This window comes from Sus scrofa, chromosome 15, assembly GCF_054392235.1.
Source record: "Sus scrofa isolate SSC_HxYL_T2T_F1_AM1 chromosome 15, Sscrofa_HxYL_maternal_Yorkshire_Landrace_v2.0, whole genome shotgun sequence".
Taxonomy (NCBI): Eukaryota; Metazoa; Chordata; class Mammalia; order Artiodactyla; family Suidae; genus Sus; species Sus scrofa.
The window spans coordinates 94,897,471-94,921,448 of NC_139397.1; the positions used below are offsets into that span (position 1 = coordinate 94,897,471).

Below are 23,978 nucleotides of genomic sequence, written 5' to 3' on the forward strand. Positions count from 1 at the left end.
TGGAAGTTCTCAGGCTAGGGGTCCAATCGGAACTCCAGCCTCAGGCCTAGGCCACAGCCATAGCAACGCCAGATCCGAGCCATGTGTGTGACCTACACCACAGCTCACGGCATCGCCAGATCCTTAACCCACTGAGCGAGGCCAGGGATCGAACCTGTGTCCTCATGGATACTAGTCCGGTTTGTTAACCACTGAGCCACTTAGGGAATTCCCAGGAAAATTCCATTTTAGAGCATCATTCTCCGTCTTGGTGGTAGGTAACATTTAGGATTAAGGAAGAGTCACTCAAGAACTGAAAGCTCTAAACTATACAAATAAGTAAGGTAAGGGATTCTTCCTCATCTACAGAGCATCCAAGTATGTAAGGAGTAAGTTACAAATGCAGGTGAAGAGAGCTGGTCAGGTATAGGAAGGCAAATGAGTTGTGAAACCTGATCTGGGTGCCCAAGTCAGGATAAATGATGTATAGACACAGCTCGCCTTTTGGTGCTTGACAGATGTCAGTTTCTATTTGTTTGTTTTTAACACACGGAAGGTCCGTCACCACCTCAAGTCTATCAGCACCATTTTTCCAACCACATTTGCTCACCTTGTGTCTCAGTATCACATTTTGATAATTCTCTCAATATTTCAAACTTTTTCATTATTATTATTTCTGCTATGGTGATCTGTGATTACCAATCTTTGATGCTACTGCTACTGGAACCTGGGGATGGCTCCACTTGAATGGAGTGTGTTTTTTTTTTTTTTTAAATAAAGGTATATTTGATTTAAAACAGTAATAAAAGTTTTTAATTAAAGTATGCACATTGGTTTTTGGACATGTTGCTACTGCACACTTAATAGGTTAGCGTGTAGGAGTTCCCGAAGTGGCTCAGTGGTTAAGGAATCTGACTGGTATCCATGAGGACGCAGGTTCAATCCCTGGCCTAGCTCAATGGGTTAAGGATCCGGCATTGCCATGAGCTGCAGTGTAGGTCGAAGACATGGCTTGGATCCCACATTGCTCTGACTGTGGTGTAGGCCAGCAGCTATGGCTCCAACTGGACCCCTAGCCTGGGAACCTCCATAGGCCATGGATGCGGCCCTAAAAAGACAAAATACAAAGATTACAGTGTAGTATAAGCACAAAATTTTTAAAGTATGCCTTTTTTTTTTTTTCTTTTTTTTTTTTCTGCTTGTTACAGCTGCCCCTGCGGCATATGGAGGTTCCCAGGCTAGGTGTCGAATCGGAGCCACTGCCACAGCAAGATGGGATCTGAACTGCATCTGTGACCTACACCACAGCTCACAGCAACGCCAGATCCTTAACCCACTGAGCGAGGCCAGGGATCGAACCCACAACCTGATGGTTACTAGTTGGATTTGTTTCCGCTGCGCCATGATGGGAACTCCTGAGGCATAACTTTTATATGCAGTGGGAAACCAAAACAACTCGCTGTGTCGCGGTGTGTACTTTTTTGTGATGGCCTGGAAGGGAATCCGCGATATCTCTGAGGCATGCCTGTATAGCTCAAGTCAGCTGCAGGTCAGAGCTGTCTATGGCGAAATGTCTTGTTTCTGTGCCCCATACTTAATGGGGTAACAATAACTCTCCCAGAAGATGCTTGACAAAAAGCACGGAGATGATGAGTGCGGAAGGAGGAAAATCAGATTCCCCACTGTCAAAGGACTCTTAAGCGTTGCGTAGGCCATGGAATCTATGTAGAAAATATTATACCAAAACCTTGAGAAAGGTATAAAACATCTGGAAATGCTCATAATTTTTCTTTGACCTAACGGAAAGGTTCAGACATTATTTGTGACACACACCATTTAACTCTGAGAAAATGGTATCCGCTGAGAGAATGAAAAATAGGGGCATATTTCAGAAACTAATATCATTGTAAAATTTGAACGTTGGGTCCTGATTCTACTGGGTTCAGAGGAAAAACGCATGACAAGACCATAGGGTGCCTAATATTCCCTTACCCGTAAAATGACAGGACCGCGTAGACCAGTAGTTCTCCACTCGGGGGCTGCTGGAAATGTGTGGAGGTATTTCAGTTGGGTTTGAACTGGGGGGGAGGTGGGGGGATTCATGGGTGGAACCAGAAATGTGAAGTTTCCTGTGATGCTTAGGACTGTCTCACCCAAAATGCCAGAAGTGCTCCCACTGAGGAGTGCTGGGATAGGTGGCGTCTAATATGCTTTTAAATTCTTTGGGGTATGGATCCAGCCGCACAAGGAGTTTCATGATGCCAAGCCATGGCAGAATTCCTGGAAGTGGAGCTTCCAAGGATTAATACCGAGAGTCCTCTGCTCTGCCTGCTGCCACCTGAAGGCACAGACTCACTTCTTTTCACCTAACGCAGGGCCTCAAGTCCAAGGGACATTCAACACAGGAGTCAATACCTGGAGGCCTGGGGCTGGACAGAGGTGCAGGCCTGCAGCTATTATCTCCCTGCCCCTGCACGAACCTCGGGAAAGCAGGAAACTTGATCAACTGCCAAGGAAGTCCCCGAGTGGCTCTTTGGGGAAGTCTAACCATGGTTGGGTCTAAAAAGAGTACATGGGCAATGGGATGATTCCTCTATGTATTTATAGAATTATTGTGAAGTTCTCTAAGTAAGGGGCCCTTCCTTCCCCCTCCCACACACACAGAGGACACTGCAGTTCGTGGCTATTCGCATCCATTAGAAGAAACTCAATGAGAGGAGAGCATGTCACGTAGAAGTCTGGAGCCCACGAGACACGTGAGGGAGCAGTTGTGCAGAGTTTGGGTCTATTTCATCTTTAGTGACAACGTGTAAGCGCAGTCAACTTTGGACACATTTATGACGTGTCGGTGAGGCACCACAGGACATAAATCACACAATGGTCTTCCCTCTGCTTAAAGCTCTCCAGTGGTTTCTTCTTTCGCTTTAAAAATCCAAGCTCTCTGCCTCCGCCCACAAGATCCGAACCCTCAGCCCCACCTCTGCTCTCTGACCTCATCTCAAGTGAACTCCCTCTTGCTAATTACCTTCTAACCCTTTCTGTTTCTTTTCTTTGTTTGCTTTTTAGGGCCACACGTGGCATATGGAGGTTCCTAGGCGAGGGGTCCAATCGGAACTGCAGCTGCGGGCCTACACCACAGCCACAGCAACGGAGGATCCAAGCCATATCTGCAGCCTACACCACAGCTCACGGCAATGCTGGATCCTTAACCCACTGAGTGAGACCAGGGATCGAACCCGCAACCTCATGGTTCCTAGTCAGATTCGTCTCTGCTGTGCCACGATGGGAACTCCAGCTCTTTCTGTTTCTTAAATGCACCAGCTCATGTGCGTGCTGGGCCATGACACTTGCAAGCCCTCTCCCCTGGTTCACTCGCTTCCTGGTTCCTTCCTATTCTCCAGTTGTCAGCAAAAATGCCCTCTCTCATGTCCCATCTCTGCTCCTGCTTTCTCTCATGCACAGCACATGTCACCACCTGGCATGTTTTCACTTATTTAACTGTTGATTTACTTGCTCACCTCTCCCCACAAGAATTCGAGCGCCATGGGACCTTGTTTCCTGCTGTCTCCTCAGCATCTAGAACAGTGTCTGATACCTGGCAGGTGCTCCATAAATATTATTTGTTGAATGAAAAAGAAAATCAGGAGTTCCCATCATGGTGCAGCAGAAATGAATCTGACTAGGAACCATGAGGTTGTGGGCTCAATCCCTGGCCTTGCTCAGTGGGTTAAGGATGTGGTGTTGCCATGAGCTGTGGTGTAGGTCACAGACATGGCTTGGATCTGGTGTGGCTGTGGCGTAGGCTGGCAGCTGCAGCTCCAATTCAACCCCTGGCCTGGGAACCTCCATATGCCACAAATGTGGCCCTAAAAAAAAGAAAAAAAATTCTACTGTAACATACATTCCTTTAAAGGTTTAACACTGTTCCCCCTAAAGCAGTGACTAAGCAATGTCAAGGCTTGATTTGAGCCTTCTTTGGGGAAGGCTTAGATTAATGGAACTCTCCCAGGGAAAGGACACCAGGGAAAGCCTACCTGACGGTCTTCCAGGGAAAGATCAGCAGGTAAGCCCCTGAGCTGTGCAAATGGTGCTCTCGTTATTGGGCAGTGGGGAGAGAAAAATGGGTTGAGGAAGTTGCAAACAAATACATGCATAAACAATCCCATCAGAAAAGAAGGTAAGGCAGTGACAAGATAAAGGAAACAAGTTAGGAAACCATGGAGATAAGGAGAGATCAGTGTGGCGGGGGGAAGGTTCTAACCATGTGGCTGACGTGGTGGCCTTGGATGCCACGCTCCCCAGGGATGCCCACAGGTAGGGTTGGACGTGAAAGTGCTTTCTGCCCTCCCTCTGTGCCCAGGTGTTCCCAGATCGGCATCAGTTTCTTAGAGTAAAGGAATTCTAAGAATGGATGAGTCCACACTACCATTTACAGATGAGGAATCAGGGATCCAGAGAGGTTAAGTGACCTGCCTGTGTCACAGAGCAGGTGGTGGCAGGGCTGATGCCAGAAAGCCCGTCTCCCTCCCTGTGGTCCAATGTCATGATGGCCTTAAGGCTTCTTTTAAATTCTAAGGAGATTTCACTTAATTCCTTTCTATAAGCCTAAGAAAAGGCAGAAGGAAGAGGGACAGGGAGAGGGCTGTGATGTAGAGGAGAGCGGTTGAGGCTAGTATTTATATTGCTGTTGGGGATGTTATTATAATCAAAGGCCGACAAAAGTGGAAATGAGAACCTGATGCAAATAAAGACAGTTATGATTCTGGACTTCAGAGAGAATTTTAAATGCATACATCACGCCATTCAACACATAGATCAGTCCCAGCTTAATGACAATAGAACAATAATCAACAGTCTCTGCATCCATCAGGTAAAGAATCCTCCACATAATCTACAGAAACAGAAAGCAGAGCAGACGGAGATGACAGCACATCAGCATGGTTCCCACAGTCTCAGAAAAGCAGTAAAGAATCCCAGCCCATGACCCTCCTATGGTGACCCAAGTCAACAGAGACTAAATAAGGGCAACGGTGACATATATAAAATATATGAACATTTGTTTTTTATAATTCTGGCTTTTCAAGTTGTGTTTCCATGACTACCTGTTATGGTGTAGTATTTCCCTGGTATGGGAAGCATGTTTCAGAATAGCGTATTCTCTCCATTCTCAAACACCGCCTTCTTCAACAGCAAAACGCTCCCCCCGCCCCTTAGAGCTTTTTAGAGGGAAGAAGAATCTGTACCGGATTAAATGTATGCATTTATTGTAAGAAGAATTCTACTTTCGAAGTGTTAAAATATGGGCATTATGTGATCTAAAAGAGCAGAAACAAAGGAATTACCCTCTTCCCCATAAATTTATCAGTAGTTACCTAGAGGGCTGATCATTTAAAAATAATCTCATAAACAGAGATCATAAAGACTCATTTTGTACGAGTCTGTGTCCTGCTAATATAAACTGGTATAATCTTACTTAGGGAAACATTTGCATTATATGTCTTTCTGTTATGGCAGCTAGTATCTGCTTACCCTACTTACAATGATGTTCTGTTTGTTTGCTTGTTTTGTTTTTCGTTTTGTTTTTTTGTCTTTTTAGGGCCACCCTGAGGCACATGGAAGTTCCCAGGCTAAGGGTTGAATTGGAGCTGTAGCCACCAGCCTATGCCACAGCAATGCTGGATCCAAGCCACTTCTGTGACCTACACCAGTTTACAGCAATGCTGGATCCTTAACCCACTGAGCGAGACCAGGCATTGAACCTGCGTCCTCATGGATCCTAGTCAGATTCATTTCCACTGAAGCAGGATGGGAACTCGTGTTCTTCTGTTTTTGTTTGGAGACATCCCTCCCTCCCTCCCTCCCAGACTCAGTGGGTTCAGGGAATTCACTTCCATGCCAGATACTCGAAGAGCACATGGTTGAGGCTGTCTCATGGGGGCCTTGCATTCATTCTGCCCCAGAGACTTTTTTTGGCACTGGCCGGGGACCTCATCAGAACCAAGGGAACTTGTGGCCAGGGGAGAGGGCTCTTCCCCAGGGTCAGGGCAGGGACTGCCCCACTCATCTTCAGACCATGTGGGGTCCAAAAATGACACCGACAAGGTGGGGAACTGGGGGTGGAGAAAACCCAGCTGGTGACATTGTTGGCCGAATCCATCTATACCTGACGCTAGCTCTACTTCCAGACTTTTAACTTATAAATAGCAAATATATTCTCTATTTTGTTTAAGCTAGTGTGGTCAGGTTTTTTGTTTTTTTGTTTTGTTTTGTTTTGTTTTGTTTTACTACTGGCAATACAAATTCTCTTCAGTGATGCAGAAATCAGTACTAGAAGTGAATACAGAATGTGAATAACCCTGAAATGTGCAACTGGCTGATTTAAGGCTGATGGCTAGTGCAGGCTCAGGCTAGGAAGTCAGCCATCCTGCCTCCATGATGGCAACACTACTGGTTATGCTGCCACCTATGGAACCCTGAGTCTAAGACCCTGAGCCTACTGAGGGTGTACCATTAAAAGATTTGGAGAAAAAATTTAGAATGTTGGAGTATGTCGGCTGCTTACAGCCTTCAGTAAGGTCCACAGGAAAGAGATAAGCTTAGGATGAAACTGACTGGAAGCACAGAGAGGGGAGAAAAGGCTTTGTTAATACAGCCCTCCCCCCTTTTTCTTCCTGGGATCTGCAACCAAGACTGCTGAGAGTCAAATAATCCGGAGGCTTGTGGGTTGAGAAAAACCCAATTCTCTATACTATACTAACATTAGATAGAGCAGAGTAAGAAGGTAAGAACAATATCAGAAACGAAGTCTGAAAAATAGGAGAAGCCCGACTCCCCACTGTCCCTCCAAAGACACTGTGGTCTCTTGTCTGAGCCCAAGGCCAGTTACTTTCCTTGTGATATAGTGGGATCTTTCTCAGAAACAAGGAGTAAATCATCAGTGGCTCCACCACCTGAGGGCACTGTTTCAAGCTGTACCTCATCAGAGAAGATCAGAGACCACAAAATTTGAGCATGGAGGACCGTTCATTTGCTGGGAGAAAGAAGTGCCCAGTCTTGGTTCCACATTCAAAGAGAGTTCAACACAATCTTGAGTTTTGGCTACTAGTCCATGGAATTCAGGGATCAGAAAATCCTACCATGTTTTTAAGTACTAGAGGATAAAGTTCCAGAATGGTAGAAAACAGTTTATGATTGCTCCAACCCTAAGGCAATCCCTAGATCCCTGAAGCTGGGAGAACAGGATATAGGTGGTGGAACAGGTGCAGCTCTGCTCTTAGAGACAGTTCTGGAAGACAACAAATAAGGAAGACTTTCCAGAGAGCAGAAGGAGGGTAAGCCACTGGCTGACAAAGTTCTCATTCCATTGCCAGCACAGGTAGAATCTGTCCAGTGAGCTATAAAATATGTCAGAGACCAGTGACCAATGGCTCATCTCCTTTCCCAAGTGGAAGTTTAATTGAGAAATCCTTCTACTGTCCTCCCTCCACCATTGTATACTGCGTGTTAAACTTACAATTTAGCATAGTAGCCACCAGCCTACGCCACAGCCACAGCAACTCGGGATCCGAGCCACGTCTGCGACCTACACCACAGCTCACGGCAACGCCGGATCGTCAACCCAGTGAGCAAGGCCAGGGATTGAACCCACAACCTCGTGGTTTCTAGTCGGATTTGTTAACCACTGCGCCACGACGGGAACTCCAGGGGGGCATTCTTGAAACTGTGTGTGTTTGTGTGCACACACACGCATGCCATTTATATAAATAGAGGATACATTTGGTGCTTTGGGGCTGCCCAGCATCCATTCCCCTGAATTTCAACAGAGTCTTAAATTTGGGGAGAGAAAGATCCACTGATCTTCCACTCCTGCTCTTCTGGCTTCAGTGGGGCTAACTCTATCCAGGTTCCAGGAATTGAAAGTGGCCAGCCCTGGCTAGTAGGAACCTATGGTTTCCTGGCTGCAGAGATTGGATCAGAGATGAGAATGTGACTGCTCTGTACCAAGGAGATGCATCAATACTTTTTCTAAGTGGAGCTGAGAGCGGTGGTATGATGCCAGGCTGTATATACATGGAGACTGAGAATGAAGCAGTGAAGTGAATGAGCTGTGAGAGGAGCCTGAGACTGACAGAAACATAATCAGAAGCAAAGTGTAGATGTTATTTGGATCTTGATTCAAGGGATAAATGAGGTGTTTGAGAGTAACAGATAACACACTACTATATCCCTTTCCTGGGCATTTATCCAGAGAGAACTCTAATTTGAAAAGACACATGCACCCTTATGTTCATAGCAGCATTATTTACAATAGCCAAGACATGGAAACAATGCAAATGTTTGCATAAAGAAGATGTGGTATACACACACAGATGAATAGATAAAGAAGATGTGGTATATATACACAATGGAATACTACTCAGCCATAAAGAAGAATGAAATACCATTTGCAGCAATGTGGATGGACCTAGAGGTTATCATACCAAATGAAGTAAGTTAGAGAAAGACAGCTATCACATGCTATCACTTATATGTGGAATCTGGAAAAAAAAAAGATACAAATGAACTTATTTACAAAACAGAAACAGACTTATGGACACAGAAAACAAATTTATGGTTACCAAAGGGGAAGGGAGGGAGGGATAAATTAGGAGTCTGGGATTAACAGATACACACTAGCAGTATACATACAACAAGGTCCTACTGTACAGTACAGGGAAACTGTATTCAATATCTTGTAATAAACCATAATGGAAAAGAATATGAAAAAGAATATATACATAAAACTGAAAAACTCTGCTGTGCATCTGAAACTAACACAGCATTAAAATCAACTATACTTTAATAAATAAAAATATGAGGCCCCTGGAAATCTGAATACTGACTGATATTTAATAATATTATTACTAATTTTAGGTGTGATAATATTATTCAGGTTATGCTGTTTTTTACAAAGAGTCCTTACATTATTTAGAGACACATACCAAAATATTTGGATGGAAAGACCTGGTGTCTGGGTTTGCCATCAAATGAAAACGGGGGAAAGAGGTAGAGGTCTAAAGAAAACAAAACTGAACTAAGAGAGTCATTCCTGAAGTTGGGTGAGGCATATGTGGCAGCTCATTATAATGTTCTGACTACTTTTCACACGTTTGCAATGTTTCCGTTATAAAAGTTTAAACAGTGAAATAAAAATGACTCTGGCTCAGTCCCTTCTTCAGCCACTAGAGGCTGTTGAAGGGGTTTGCTCGCTCTGTGATAATCTTGCCCAGACCTGCGAGTTACAGAAGTTATCTTTTTCTCCTCAAAATGATCTCTTTGGTCGATGGATAAAGTAGGACAAGAGGGCTTTCCAGTTCTGCTTCAGAACCCAAGTAGTTCTCTCTAGAAAAGCAATCAACTCTCAGAATCAGAGATCCTATTCATGGCAACAAAAAGCAAAATTCTGAATTCTAACCAACCAGCCAACCAAAGAACAAAAGAAAACAACCTTCCTTCTGGATTAGGGCTGTCCAGGAGAAAGACACTTTGAGCCATATGAAGCAGTTCTATGTTTTCTACCAGCCACATTAAAAAGAAAAAAGCGAAATGGTAGTGATATACTTTATTTAACATCCTATTTCAAAAATACCATCACAACATGTACTCATCATAAAAAACATCTTAATAGGGTATTTTGCGCTCTTTTTTTTTTTTTTCCTATTAAGTCTTCAAGAACAGGTGTGTATTTACTACGGGTGACAATTCAAGTAGCCTGGTGGGAAGGAACCCTGTCTTATCCTAGGTCATTTAATTAAAAGGCAAAAAATTTCCCAGGGGGTCACCAACATCCAATACAAGTGGTCCCCAGGGGAAAACCCACATGAGGTATAGAGAGAAGTTTCTTACAACTCAAGGGACCAAAGTGTGGAAAGCCCCGTTTTCACATCCTGCCATGTATCCGCTACTGGCACACACCCAGGGAGAAGCTGCTGGCATATGGATAGTTGCTGTGCTTCCTGGCTCCCACTATGGCCACTAATCATTAGGTACGAAGCCCAGGATGGAGTCTCTACAGTGATTTCTGGGGTGGGAACAACAGCCATATTGTTCCCTACTCAGCCCTCTCTCTAGCCACATGGTTGGTTACTCAGTGTCTCCTGCTGGAGGGCAGAACCATGTGGACCAGAAAGCCTTTCTTGGACTTAACTGGTGGCACAGTGGGTTAAGGATCTGGTGTCACTGCAGCGGCCTGGGTGACTGCTGTGGTGCAGGTTCGATCTCTGACCCAGGAAATTCCATGTGCCGCAGGCGAGGACCCCACCCCCTCAAAAGCAAGCAAGCCTTTATCTGGGCTTCTCAGGAAGCAAGGGTTATCCAGCTCTGCACCTCTGGGCCTGATGCTACATCTGAACCCTGAAGGAAGGGCTCAGTGACTCGAGACTTCCCCTGGGGCCCCCTGACTGCAGAGACACCAGGCCTGGCTGATGCAGCTGCTACCTGGAAGAGGCAGCCTCAGCCCCTCTGCATGTGGACAGGAAATGGGGGTGTTTGTGGGTGTCAAAATGGGGAGGGCCCTCCTGAGATTCAGACCAAGGATGCTAGACAACCTGCATTGTACCAGACGGTCCCACTCAATAAAGAACTAACCCACACGACCTTTTAAAGGTTCTGCTGGACACTGATGTAGGTGAAAAACTGTTTAGTTATCTGAGCCTAGAACTTAACTCTGTTTTCCCTGTAATTCAAAGTAATTATTGCATTATTGTTTTAGCCTCCGAGTTTTCCAGTAATGCAACTGTCATATAAATGAAATACTTGTTTTACTCACGTTTTTTACCAAGCGTTGTTCACCTCTGGTGGAGAATGTACCCAAAGGCATTGCCACTTGCTGTAGTTAAGTCTCTCTTACCCAAACCAGCCTGCGGCTGCAACAGCCCAGCTCATGGTGATGTTCAGTGTATATGCAAGCCCCTGACCGCTTCATTTTGTTTGCTAATGAGTTGTACCTGATCACTTACAAATTAAAGTTATTTTATAATAAATTGCATTCCTCTTATTTCTCTTTTTAATTATGGACAAAGATTATAGGGATTTGGGGGGAAATGATATGTGAGGCCAGACTGTTTCACTGATGAAGGTTCAGTGAAGCTTGTGAAGGAGGCATGAAAAAGTACAGTTATTCACAGTGAGCACAGGGTCAGATGGGGCTGAGAGCCACTGCTTCTGCGCATGCCTGACCCAGCTCCCCCAAAAGTCAGGAAGGAGCCCATGGGGACATGGGCTCACCTGCTGTCCTGGGAGGGAATCTCTCACTTTGCTTCCCAGCGCTCACAGCTGCGGGCAGTGCTTCTTCCCTGGTTTCCTAGCAGGCCCTGCTTCTCTCAGTGGCTTGGCTGAAACAATTTGTTCTACTCAAATAACCCCAGATTCCATCTGATTTTGCCACTTCAAGGACTTTCCGCCTCCCATTTGGCTGCTCTGGAATCTCCAAATGATTGACTGGGAAAACAGACTGTCGGAAAAACACTTCCAGGTTGTCTAATGGGATGGCTGCCCCGCCAGGCCACGGGGAAGGCAACGGAAAGAGCCTCGTCCTGGACCAAACGCACAGACATTGTTCCCTTAACTCCAAATAGAGGTGCGGGGGCGATGGATCAGAAGAGGGGCAACCACAGGGGATCAGCTCTGCCATTCTGTGTGTGAGTTTGGTTTGGTTCCCGCTTCTTTGGGGTTTTGTTTTCTGTTTTTGCTTTTGCCGGGTGCTGACCAAATGACTCCTTTTCCTGGTGCATGGAAGCTGCTTAATTCACTCTTGGATCATTTCATTCTGTTTCAGAACCGTTCTGACTGAATGGACAAAATGATCAGCTGGTAGCTTACGTAAAAAAAGCAACTCCATGACTACATTTAAATATTGACTAGTCTCAGAAGAGCAAACCACAAAGACGTGATGTGTAAAAACCACATGTGGTTTGTGTTTTGTAGGACACCCTCGGGAAGGTAAATGGACATAATTACAAAAAATCTAAATAGTTTCTCCCTGCCTCACCCCTACCCACCATCATTAAAGAATAAGAAATAAACTAAGACTAAACAGCAATGAAACAGAAGCCAACCCAGGAGTTACTCTTGGCTTTGGGGTGGCAGCTGTGTCCTAGCAAGGCAAATAAATAGCTGTCTGGGTTCCATGGCTAAGGTCAAGCACAACCTGTTATAAAAGCACAAGCCTCACCCTGGCCACCACCCCCTCTCCATCACCATAGCTGCCTCTTTCCAGATTCGCTTCTCCTCTGGCCCCACACTCAACCTCCTGGCCCGTCTTCTCCAACCAAAAAGAAAAACAAAGATTACTTTCTAGAAATAAAAATATCTTCTCTGATCTTTTATCTGCTCACCCTATGTACCTGTCTCTGACTATGCAGCTGACTAGGGAGCAGGGACACTATGAGAGCTCCCATGCAGTCACTCAACAACGACTTCGTGTCTACTGTGTGCGAAGTGCTGTGTTGGGGGTCGGAGATGCTACAGTGATCAGACGGACGAGATTCTCCATCCTCGCAGAGCTCACACTCATAGCTGAGCTGCTGATGCGACTGAAGGAAAACAATTTCTCTCCCATTTTGTGCAGTGCAAGTGTTAACAGAGCAGCCTCACCAAGGTCACTGCCAGGGGAAGGGCTAATTCAGGCAGACTCTCATGTAAACGTACAGGGCACCAAAGTCCTGGCATAATCATTTCAATCTGAGAACCATCTGCATGCAAACATACTTGAGGGCATGCTGCCAAGGCCAGCCCACGAGAGTCTATTTAATTCACAATGTGATCAAATTGAAACTTTGGTTCCAAGTCTTCAGGGAGAGGACCTGAGGGTGATGGAGGGAAGAGGGCTGTATCACTCTCTGCTGCACCAGCCTCAGCCTCTGACCCCGTCCCCCCGCCAGCCCCACACTTTTCCTTGACGCCATTCAGGGCATAAGGGGCTCCGGTCCCCATGTACTTCCTACCCAGAGGTTATAACTCCCCTCCACAGGGTAAGATCAGCTCATCAAGATGTCAGGAGGAAATCGACTTGTAGCCTTTTATTTTTTTATTTTTTATTTTTGTCTTTTTGTCTTTTTAGGGCCACACCTGTGGCATATGGAGGTTTCCAGCTTAGGGGTCTAATCGGAGCTACAGCTGCCGGCCTGACACCACAGCCACAGCAACACCAGATCCTTAACCCACTGAGCAAGGCCAGGGTTCGAACCTGCAACCTCATGGTTCCTAGTCGGATTTGTTTCTGCTGAGCCATGACAGGAACTCCCCAGCCTTTTATTTTTAAAGACAGAGGAGTTGTTAACTCAAACGATTTGATTTTATTGAGAGAAAGGAAGACATTTTGGTTGGAGGGAGATGCCCTACAGAACAATCACACTGTCTGGGATAAACTTCCTTGAGTTTTTCCCACGTTGTGTAGTTTTCTTCCTTCACTTAAAATAAATATATACATACACATTTATTAAAAAGTCATAATGAAACGTTTTGAAAATACGAATAATATAATTTTTAAAATGACCAATTGGTACTCAGAGAAATCCAGTTACCATTTTGGAATTTCCTTCCAGTCTTTTTTTCTCTCTGTATGTGTATCTGAAATGGGATCATAGTCCCTATCTATCTATCTGTTTATGTGTGTATGTGTGTGTTATTTATACACATATACAGTTTTATATTCTTCTTTTTCCACATTTTCCCATATTATAGAATATCATCCTAACACAATTTTAATAGTTGCATATTTCATTTTATGGGTGTTCTGTTCGCTAAGTAAATATTTTTTGTTGACAGACATTTAAATTGCAGCCAATTTCATTATTACAAATCCTATTCTATTAATATACTTGTATAAATGTCTGTGGTCTTTTCAGATTTTTCCTTAGGATAAATTTATTAGAGTACAATGACTAGAAGATAGGAAGGTTTTCCTTTTAAAGATCTTGATACATATCATTATGCTGTTTTCTCAGCTTTAGCATTCATATTCTCACTCCATTTCATTTCGTTTCAACTTATGCTTTTATCACTTTTCAAAATCTACCGATTTGATAGACAAAAGATTGTAGGTATGAGCCATTTCAATGTTCAATTTTTGATTATTAGCGAGGTTAACAATGTTTTCATATATTTACTGTCTTCTCCATTAGTTATGGATTGCCTGAGTTTTTTTTCTTTTGATGGCTGCACCTGAGGCAGAGGGAAGTTCCTGCGTTAAGGGTTGAATTGGAGCTACAGCTGCCAGCTTATACCACAGCCAGAGCAATGCCAGATCCGAGTCATATCTGAGACCTACACTGAAGCCTGCAGCAACACCAGATCCTTAACCCACAGAGTAAGGCCAGGGGTCGAATCTGCATCCTCAAGGACACTGTGTCAGGTTCTTAATGCACTGAGCCACAATGGGAACTCCCTGGATTTTTTTTTAACGGCATGGTTTTAATCTTTCCCTTTATTTCTCCCACTTCTGTTTTATATTTTTATTATTATTATTATTTTGCTTTTTAGGGCCACGCCCATGGTATATGCAGGTTCCCAGGCTAGAATCAGAGCTACAGCTGCCAGCCCACGCCACAGCCACAGCAACATCAGATCCGAGCTAAGTCTGTGATCTACACCACAGCTCACGGCAATGTCGGATCCTTAACCCACTTATTTCTCCCACATTTGGATTTAAAGATCACCTAAAAGCTCCACGACCTTTCATAGATAAAATAAAATGTTCTAACCACTGGGGGTCTGGGTGGAAAGCAGCGATCACTTCTGTGTGTTTATAAAGAAAATTTCATGAATCCAGAATTGCCTCTACTCCCAACGGATATATGCTTACAAGAGAATCCCCTTAGATTGTGGCTGTGTGCAGCTTCTGAGAATGTTCACCCTCTAGCAAATGTTTCCATCCCATATTGGGAGGAAGGAGCTGGGCATCCAGGCCCATCTGACCACTGTTCCTCCTGCCTCAAAGGCGGAAGTAGGAATGCCCTGATTTATGTTATGCACGTGCAGACATGCGTGAAGCTTTGACGTCTGAGTACAGAAAACAACCATTATGACCCTGAGTCACTTTTATTCCATTCTTCACAAGACCACAGTTCCCAGGAACTAAGGAGTAATTTAGGCTGACCTAAGGAGCATCCTGGCTTCCTTTATCTTTGACCATCCTCATTAGCCATTCTGCAAAGATTCTGGGAGAAGTAAAATCTAATTTAGAATTTTTCTGATTGAAAACTTGGCAATAACATCCTTTCTGAGCTTAGGTCATTCAAAGTCACCACAGTTATCTACTTGATTCAGTGGAGGATCTGGGCTGGAATGACAGCCTCTGGTCTCCTATCCACCTGTGCCTTCCCAAGTCAAGAATTATGCCTCACTTTCCACAGTTTGTGCTCCTGAACTTAGAAGATGCTCGCTATATCTAAATGAGAAAGGTAGATGCTCTGGGGTGAAGTACCTGGTGCATCCTAAACATTTAACAACGTCAGCTATCAGGAGTTCCCGTTGTGGCTTGGTGGGTTAAGAACCCAACTAGTATCCATGAGGATATGGATTTGATCCCTGGCCTCACTCAGTGGGTGAAGGATCCCGTGTTGCTGCAAGCTGCAGTGTAGGTTGCAGATGCAATTCAGATCCAATGTTGTCATGGCTGTGGCGTAGGCTGGCAGCTGCAGTGCCAATTCGACCCCTAGCTGGGAATCTCCATGTGCCGTGGGTGCAGCCCTAATAAATGAAAAAAAAAAAAAAAAAGAAAGAAAGAAAACCAAAACATCAGCTATGATTACAATTATTGAGTTAAACTGCTCCCCAGTTAGTGTTAGTTGGTAAAGGAGGAAAGACAGCAGGTGAAGCGGCCCTTTTTGTTCACAGAGGGTTAATTCAATGTGCTGTAAGAATATAGAATTTACTCCATGTGATAGTTGAGAAAACCTGGGCACCCGCAGTTTCTTTTTTTCTTTTTTCCTTTTTTTTTTTTTTTTTGTCTTTTTAGGGCCACACTCTCGGCATATGGAAGTTCCCAGGGTAGGGATCAAATTGGAGCTACAGCTGCCGGCCGACACTGCAGCCACAGCAACGCCAGATCCAAGCCATGTCTGCCACGACACCACAGCTCACGGCAATGCTGGATCCTTAACCTACTGAGCAAGTTCAGGGATCGAAACCACAACCTCATGGTTTGCAGTCGGATTCGTTTCCGCTGTGCCACGACAGGAACTCTGGCACCTGCAGTTTCAGACTCTCCATTTTATATGTTTTAAAACCTACTTAGGCCTATTTCAAAAACCTGGCATTGATTTTACACCATGTGTACTGGTCCCAGTCTCGTGTATGAATGCCTCTGCATTTCTGTTCAATTTCAAATATCCCTAGACTTAACGAATACAAATTCAGAAAACAAAACAAAAAAAATGCCCCAGGAACTTCCTAAAAATACAGTTGCTCCTAAAAGTTCAGGAGAAAAAGGGATCCCTACACTGACTTAATGTTCACTGCGGTGTTTTCATTTCACCTGGACAGGCTCCCTGCCAATCCGTGGGCTAAAGTTCCAGGAGGAGGAGGAGGACCCAAATCTTCTAGCACGGAGAGCTGTGCACTAAGAAAATGTCCAAAAAGCCCCTTGAGGTTGTCTCACCCAACAGAGAGTAGAAGGCAGAGCTTCTTTTCAAGGCTGCTTTATTCTAGTGGTTGAGGAGGACAGAAAGAACACTAAAGGTCAGCGAGTGTTTTCAGAGGCGGCACATAATGCACTGAAAGAAAACAGGTCCTGAGACAAGATCTGATTTCTCTGAGCAAGTGAGAAAACAAACGCATGATTCCCACCACCATGCCCAAGTTCAGCCACCGCAAGATGAGGGACTCTGACGTGAAAGACAGTGGTGCCAAGAGTTGAGAAAAGCTTCAGCAAAATTGAATCCCACACAGAAAAACGCTTTGAGGATCCAAGTCTCGTTGGCAGGGAATTCATGGAAAACCAATATGAAGATCACCGATGTGAAATGTTATTTTCCAAAGTACAAAGGCTTCTGAACACAGAACTTTCTATTCATCCAAGATTGACTCCTGCCTTATGCGAAATACACTGTGGAGACACATTTCTAATATTCTTTTTTTTTTTTTTTTTTTTTTTTTTTGGTGCGCCTGTGGCATGTGGAAGTTCCCAGGGCAGGGACAGAACCCACACTACAGCCTCTACACAAGCTGCTGCAGTGACAATGCCAGATCCTCAACCTGCTACACCACGAGGGAACGCCTCTAAACTAATATTCTTCACTAGCGGTGTCTACTAAATTCTCTTCAACCTCTAACTGCACAAATGTGGAGATAAGGTTTTCTTCCCTTTGCCCTGCCCCCCATATCTTGTAAATAAATATGGATGAGAGTTTCTCAAAAATGCTTAGAGATATACAGAGCTGAGATATCTCAGAGTCTTTATGAGCATAAGCAAGATGTAGAAGGTTAAGCAATAGAGAACAACAACACACATTCTCCTCTGGATTCATTAATGATTACTATCTGTGACGTGAATGTCATGTCTTGAAAATGCAACTTTTGGAGCTCCCATCAGGGCTTAGTGGTAACGAACCCAACTAGTATCCATGAGGATGAGGGTTCCATCCCTGGCCTCACTCAGTGGGTTACGGATCCAGCGTTGCTGTGAGCTGTGGTGTAGGTTGCAGACACAGCTTGGATCCCAGTTGCTGTGGCTGTGGCTGTGACAGTGGCTGTGACAAAGGCTGGCAGCTACAGCTCTGATTCAGCCCCTAGCCTGGGACTTCCATATGCTGCAGGTGCAGCCATAAAAAGAAAAAACAAAACAAAATGCAGCTTTTAACAAAGTTTTAAAATTATAACATGACTCGACTCTAAAATGCTCAAAAACAATATAAAAGGCAGTGTACAATATATATTACTCGGGGAAGGACCTGGGACCTGTTACTCTTTGCTAGATTTCGGGTGTTTACAAAAATAAAGTGCACAGAAGGATTGTGTCAACTCAGCGGTGATTTTCCTTAAATGTAACACCTCCCACTTCCTCCCCTACCTAAGAAAGTAATCACATTTAAAAAAATATAAAATCAGGGAGTTCCCGTTGTGGCTCAGTGGTTAATGAATCCAACTAAGAACCATGAGGTTGCGGGTTTGATCCCTGGCCTCAACTCAGCGGGTCAAGGATCCAGTGTTTCTGTGAGCTGTGGTGTAGGTCACAGATGCGGCTCGGATCCCTCGTTGCTAAGGCTATGGCATAGACTGGCGGCTATAGCTCCGATTGGACCCCTAGCCTGGGAACCTTCATATGCCGTGGGTGTGGCCCTAGAAAAGACCAAAAAAAAAAATTAAAAAATTAAAACAATATATATATAAAATCAGAATTGGATGAAAGTCCAATCAGGTTTTTTTCCATCTATAAATTCGGGAATATTAAATAACTGTAAACTTACTATGGCTCTGTGTTTTAAAACTCTAGTTCTGTTTTCCTTGGCATAAGCATATAAGTACTGAAAGGTTTAGTATGTACTTGTAAGATCCTGTAAAACATTACCATCTTCATAACAAAAGAAACTTATGAATTTATGCAAAAGGGAATAATATTTATACAACAAGTTAGTAAAAGCACTGTATATGTTTGCACATCAACATTTAAAAGTATTCAAGGATCATTTATTTGAAAATATTTAAAGTATAATAAATATGTAGTACAACATTTAAAGGATAATAGAAGAAAAGTTAAGAATGGTGTTACACAAACTTGCAGTTTCTAAAAATTTATTAGAACCAGAGAGCCTGGAAGTATCAAAGATTAAGTAGAAATCCACCTTCAAGAGAGTTCTGTGGAATTCTCCGTAAGAGAGCAGGCAAAGGGTCATGTGAGGACATCATGTGAGCCTAAACTTTGACTATCATCCAAACCGGGGAGCCAATGCCGATATTAACAAAACGCAGTTTTCTCCTGGTAAGGTCAGATGACAACCCACCTAGCTGCCAAACTTAGTGGGTGAGGAACCATTTCATGAAGTCAGGCGCACACATAAAACACACCGTAAAGGGCTGCTGCCATCCCTTAATCATGGCCTTGCTTGGCTAGGCTGGGTGCCAGCAGGAATATCTCCCTCTGCAAAACTGTTTCAAAGTAATGACTTGGAGGAAGTGGTATGCTGATATCATGAAAAAAAGAAATCCCTCAAACACAAAGATAGTTCAAAAAGCATCTCTGTATATGGCTCAGAGGAAACAAACAGTTCAGCTAATTTCAACTCAAACCCAAGAGACCAGTTTACCTTGGCCATAACCACACATACACGCAGGAAAACTGAGGGTCAGCAATTCTCCAGTGATTTTGTCCCAAGCCAAAGGGAAGGAGGCCAGGATGGAATAAGAGAAGATACCCCACCCCATATGGCTTCTCACACCAAGGCACATGTAAGTAAGTGGACTTCGCACCTTTCTCTCCTTGAGACTGAAGGGCCTGAGAGTCTGAGGTCCCTTCCTAAGCCAGTAGTAGATCAGAAGCCATTCTGAGCCTCTAACACATGGTCTCTCCATCCTGAAGCCTTTCCAATGGCCAATACTGAATTGACAACTTTTAAGCATTTAAAAATATTCTTCAATGGGAGTCCCATTGTGGCTCAGCAGGTTAAGAACCTGACATGGTGTCTGTGAGGATACGGGTTAGCTCCTTGGCCTCGCTCAGAGGATTAACGATCCGGAGTTGCTGCAAGCTGCGGCTGTGGCACAGGCTGTGGCTGTGGCATAGGCTGGCAGCTACAGCTCCAATTTGATCCCGAGCTCAGGAACTTCCATATGGCGTAGGTACGACTGTAAAAAAAAAAAAAAAATTCTTCAATGAATGTTGCTGTTGCCTCATCAGCAACAAAGATCACGTTATATTTGGTTTTGAAAACCATTTGGGATTTTCTGTAAAAGCAGTTCTTTTCTGACAGAATAGGTGGCAATTGCTACCAAAATCTTTAAAATATCCCTATTTTTATTTTCTGATAACTTCCATTTGAGAAGATTATTAGCTCTCTCAGCGAGAGTCTTTAAATAGCTTCCTCAATCCTGGTTTTGTGTCACTCTTTTGACATCTTTGTTGCTAATAGGGCTGAGCAAGTTCCAAAAGCGCTTTGGTTTTGATCGTTTGAGGAAATTCATCTCAGAGCTGAAGACCTATATATTTTATGGGATTTTCATTTTTGTGAGAGGAAGACCGGGAAGAGTGATTGACTTGTAATATCAGAAACATGTGTCATTGCCCATCAACCGGGGAGTGAGATCTTTTTAGTTTAAAATATTTAGTACCCAGATCACATGTGGGGTCAATTGAAATATTTTAAAGGACGCTCTCCCTTCCCCTTCATAATATTCAGGCTGGGCACAGGAAGCCAAGATTTTGTCTCAGCTCAGGAGCCCACCCACAAGGGCAGCTCCAAGCTGCAGTTTTTGCCATCTGTCCCTCTAGACGGAATACCAGTCAGCACTCCTCTGCAGCTCATAAAACCCAGCCTAAGCTTTGGGCTTCTCTGGAAAAAACACATTGAGTAATAACGGATAGAGTGCTTTCTGCTCAATGTTTCCAGGGCTATTCTCTGGCCAGAAGAAATACCAAATCATAGGCATCTGGAAAAGAGAGATGGCCCAGAAAGAACAATGGTCTTCCAGAGTCTGTGAGCACTGACCCCCAAAGGTTCCGCTCCCCGTTTCCTGCCGGCTGCTTCCTTTGGAGCTACAGGCATGGGAGCAAAGAGCCATTTCTATCAGATTTGACTCGAGTGCTAGGAGGGACCTAACGGGGCAGTGGTCAACTTCTACAGGGTGAAGTGTTGTTCTGATCACCTTGAGCTCCCAGGGAATGGCCAAAAGATGTGGGTCTATGGCTGTGACAGTGAGAGAGGGAAGTGTGGTCCACGGGAGTGCACATCACGTGATCATGTGATGTTAGCATCCTCCCTGTGGGTTTCCCCAAGGTATCATTCAGCTGTAGAAAATAATCAGAAGGCCCATGGGCAGCTCTATGTGTAGTGCAACATATCATACGCTGTTTTCTTCACTGGTTCACGGCATGGAGATAATTGAAGAAGACACCAGAAAGTAGACAAGCTATGGCACGAACTCATGCAGAGGTGGAAAGGGAATGGCCTAGAAAGGCAAGGGTTCAAAAAAGGTCTCTGAGGTTTCCTTTCATTTCCGCAGTTCTTAGTCACAGAATTTCCTTTCTGGACCTTAACAGTGACTAACGGGCCTTAGAAAATGAATCGGTGTGCTAGGTGGAAAAGGCCAAAAGTCATCAGATCTCTTTCACAGCATTAATTTTTTTTAAACCCTTTCTTTATTCTGTAGGTCCTCTTTTCAGAATAATTTAGAATTTCATAATTATCAGAATTGCCTTTGTGGAGTTCCCATCGTGGCTCAGTGGTTAACAAATCCGACTAGGAACCATGAGGTTGCAGGTTCGATCCCTGGCCTTGCTCAGTGGGTTAAGGATCCAGCAATGCTGTGAGCTGTGGTGTAGGTTGCAGACACGGCTCGGATCCCGAGTTGCTGTGGCTCTGGTGTAGGCCGGTGGCTACAGCTCTGATTAGACCCCTAGCTTGGGAACCTCCATATGCCGCAGGAGCAGCCCTAGAAAAGGCAAAAAGACCAAAAAAAAAAAAAAAAAAAAAAAAAAGAATTTCTTTTGTGCCCATGTTCCCTTTCTGAGATCAGCTGCAGTTAGACCCATCCTAGCCATGGCCAACTGGACATGAGCAGGCCCCTGGCCAGGCGTGGCCAGTCTTCAGGGTGCACTGCACATGAAAAACTCTACTCCAACTAGGCTGTCAGGTTCCTCCCAGTCTCCAAAGCATGAACTGGGGATCACGGCGCCAGAGGGGCAGTCAGCTGACGGCACCAGACGAGGTAGAAAGGAGCAGCTGAGCCAGTTAACTGGTGGACACAGAGACAGAGGAGACGAGCCACCTCCTAGCACACCATGGTGTTTGAGGTACCTAAACTGTATCCTGGTCTTCATTCATTTTAATAGTAGTAATACTAACAATAACGGTAATAAGAGCGAAGATTCAGTGCACCCTTCCTATGTGCTCTGGGCATTCCAGGCACTTTTGCAAGTACTAATGCAATCACTTTCCTCAATAATTCTACAACGGAGGTGATGATGGCACTGAGCATAGACATTTAAGTAACCTGACCAAGGCTATGCAGCTCTTAAGTGGAAGGGACACAACCTGAACTCAAATGGCCTGGCCCCAGAGTCCAGACTTCTGACCAAATATGTGCCTCCCGGTGGGGTCAGTCCTGGGTGGCCTGCTTCCTTATCGCCCTTCCTACAGTCAGGTCCTTCTATTGAAGAGGCCTGACAGAAGGTCTATTTCTTACTCCCCCACTGTCTGACAACTGGCATTTTTCTTGGTGGCACACATTATGACTCTCAGTAACTTAAAAATATATCTACTGATTCAGGAACCATTTAACGCTTACGATGTGCCAGGAACTGCTGTGAGCTTTGGAAGCCGTTCCCGCTCTTGGTAGAGAGAGACATGGTCTGCAGAGACCACCACATCAGAATGTACTTCCAGTGTCTAAACTGTAAGGTCACTCTTCCAAGCCCCTGCGCGTGATATATATGGTTATATCCTATCTTTGTACACACTGTGTTTTATTTTTGCATAATCATGTATTATATCCTCACTGATAAAATAATCTCTAAAAAGCACATTTCAGAAAAACATCAAAACGGAGTTCCTTTGTGGTGCAGCAGGTTAAGGATCCGGCGTTGCCACTGCAGGGGCTCGGGTCACTGCTGTGACCCGGGTTTATCCCTGGCCCCGGAACTTCCACATTGCTGTGGGTGTACCCCCCCCCCCCAAAAATCACCAAAACCAAAACGAGATGTGGTGAAGGCGACTTCCCTCCTAGGATTTCAAACTTCCCAAGTTTCGGAGGTCTTCCTTCCTAGGATTCCGGGTCAGAGGGAGGCCATGGGGAGGGCAGCAAGCTAAGGTTATGCTCGCTGGCTGGGAGTAGCTGGGACAGAGTACACGCCTGCAGGTGGTGCTGCAACGCTCCTCAGACACTACAGGGCAGCGGTGAGCTCTGGTATCTCAGAGGTATGAACCACGGCCTCTTCTCTGCCCATCAGAGCTGCCAATGGCCTCTTCTCTGCCCGTCTCAGAGGTATGAACCACAGCCTCTTCTCTGCCCACGAGAGCTGACTGTCAGCCACCTGTTCCCAGTCCGGATCCCCATCACCACCGAACGGTGTAGGTCTGCAGCACCTGTGAGACAGTGCTCCCAGACACGGGTGTCATGTCACCTCATCGTTCCAGCCCTGCAGCACCACGGCCCTGCTCTGCACTGATAGGCCTTTAATACATTTTAAATGTTTTCCCCACATTATGACAACAGCACAAGTCTACTGTGGCAAATGGTGAACACAAATAAGTTTAAATAAGATAAATTACCTATGATACTACTGGGTAGAAATCTACATTAACTTTTTAGAGTATTTTCTTCTGGTCACTCTATATACAAAATGTTCTAAAATTAGGATTGTAAGGTATGTAAGTTTTGAATCCAGTTTTTGTTGTCCTTTCACAAACCCTAAAATTCTTTGAAATATTCTCAGTGTTCTTTGATTTGTACTGACTGAATGATTTCTACACCAAAATGTATTTAACATTCTTCTACTACTGGTCATCTAGTTATCTCTCACTCTGCTTTTATAAATGTGCCAATATCAATATCCTAATAAATAAATTTTTGTGCTCAGCTAGGAGTATGTGATACAATAAATTATAGAAACACAAGTATTGGATCAAACAGTTTGAACGGTCTTAACTTTCTCAGTACACAGTGCAAAGGGCCCACTGGGCAGGCTCAGACTCCTGGCATCAAAAAGGAAGGCCTCATTCACCATACTCTGGCCAACACTGAATATTCCGGTTTTAGAAAAGATTTATCTATCTATCTATCTATCTATCTATCTATCTACCTACCTA

At 44.5% G+C, this 23,978-nt stretch overlaps 1 protein-coding gene across 6 annotated transcripts in view; it reads right to left on the reverse strand.

Annotated features, from left to right (window-relative positions):
• WIPF1 (WAS/WASL interacting protein family member 1) overlaps positions 1-23,978 on the reverse strand; it is a 125,374-nt gene that overhangs the window by 40,350 nt on the left and 61,046 nt on the right. The window lies entirely within an intron of this gene.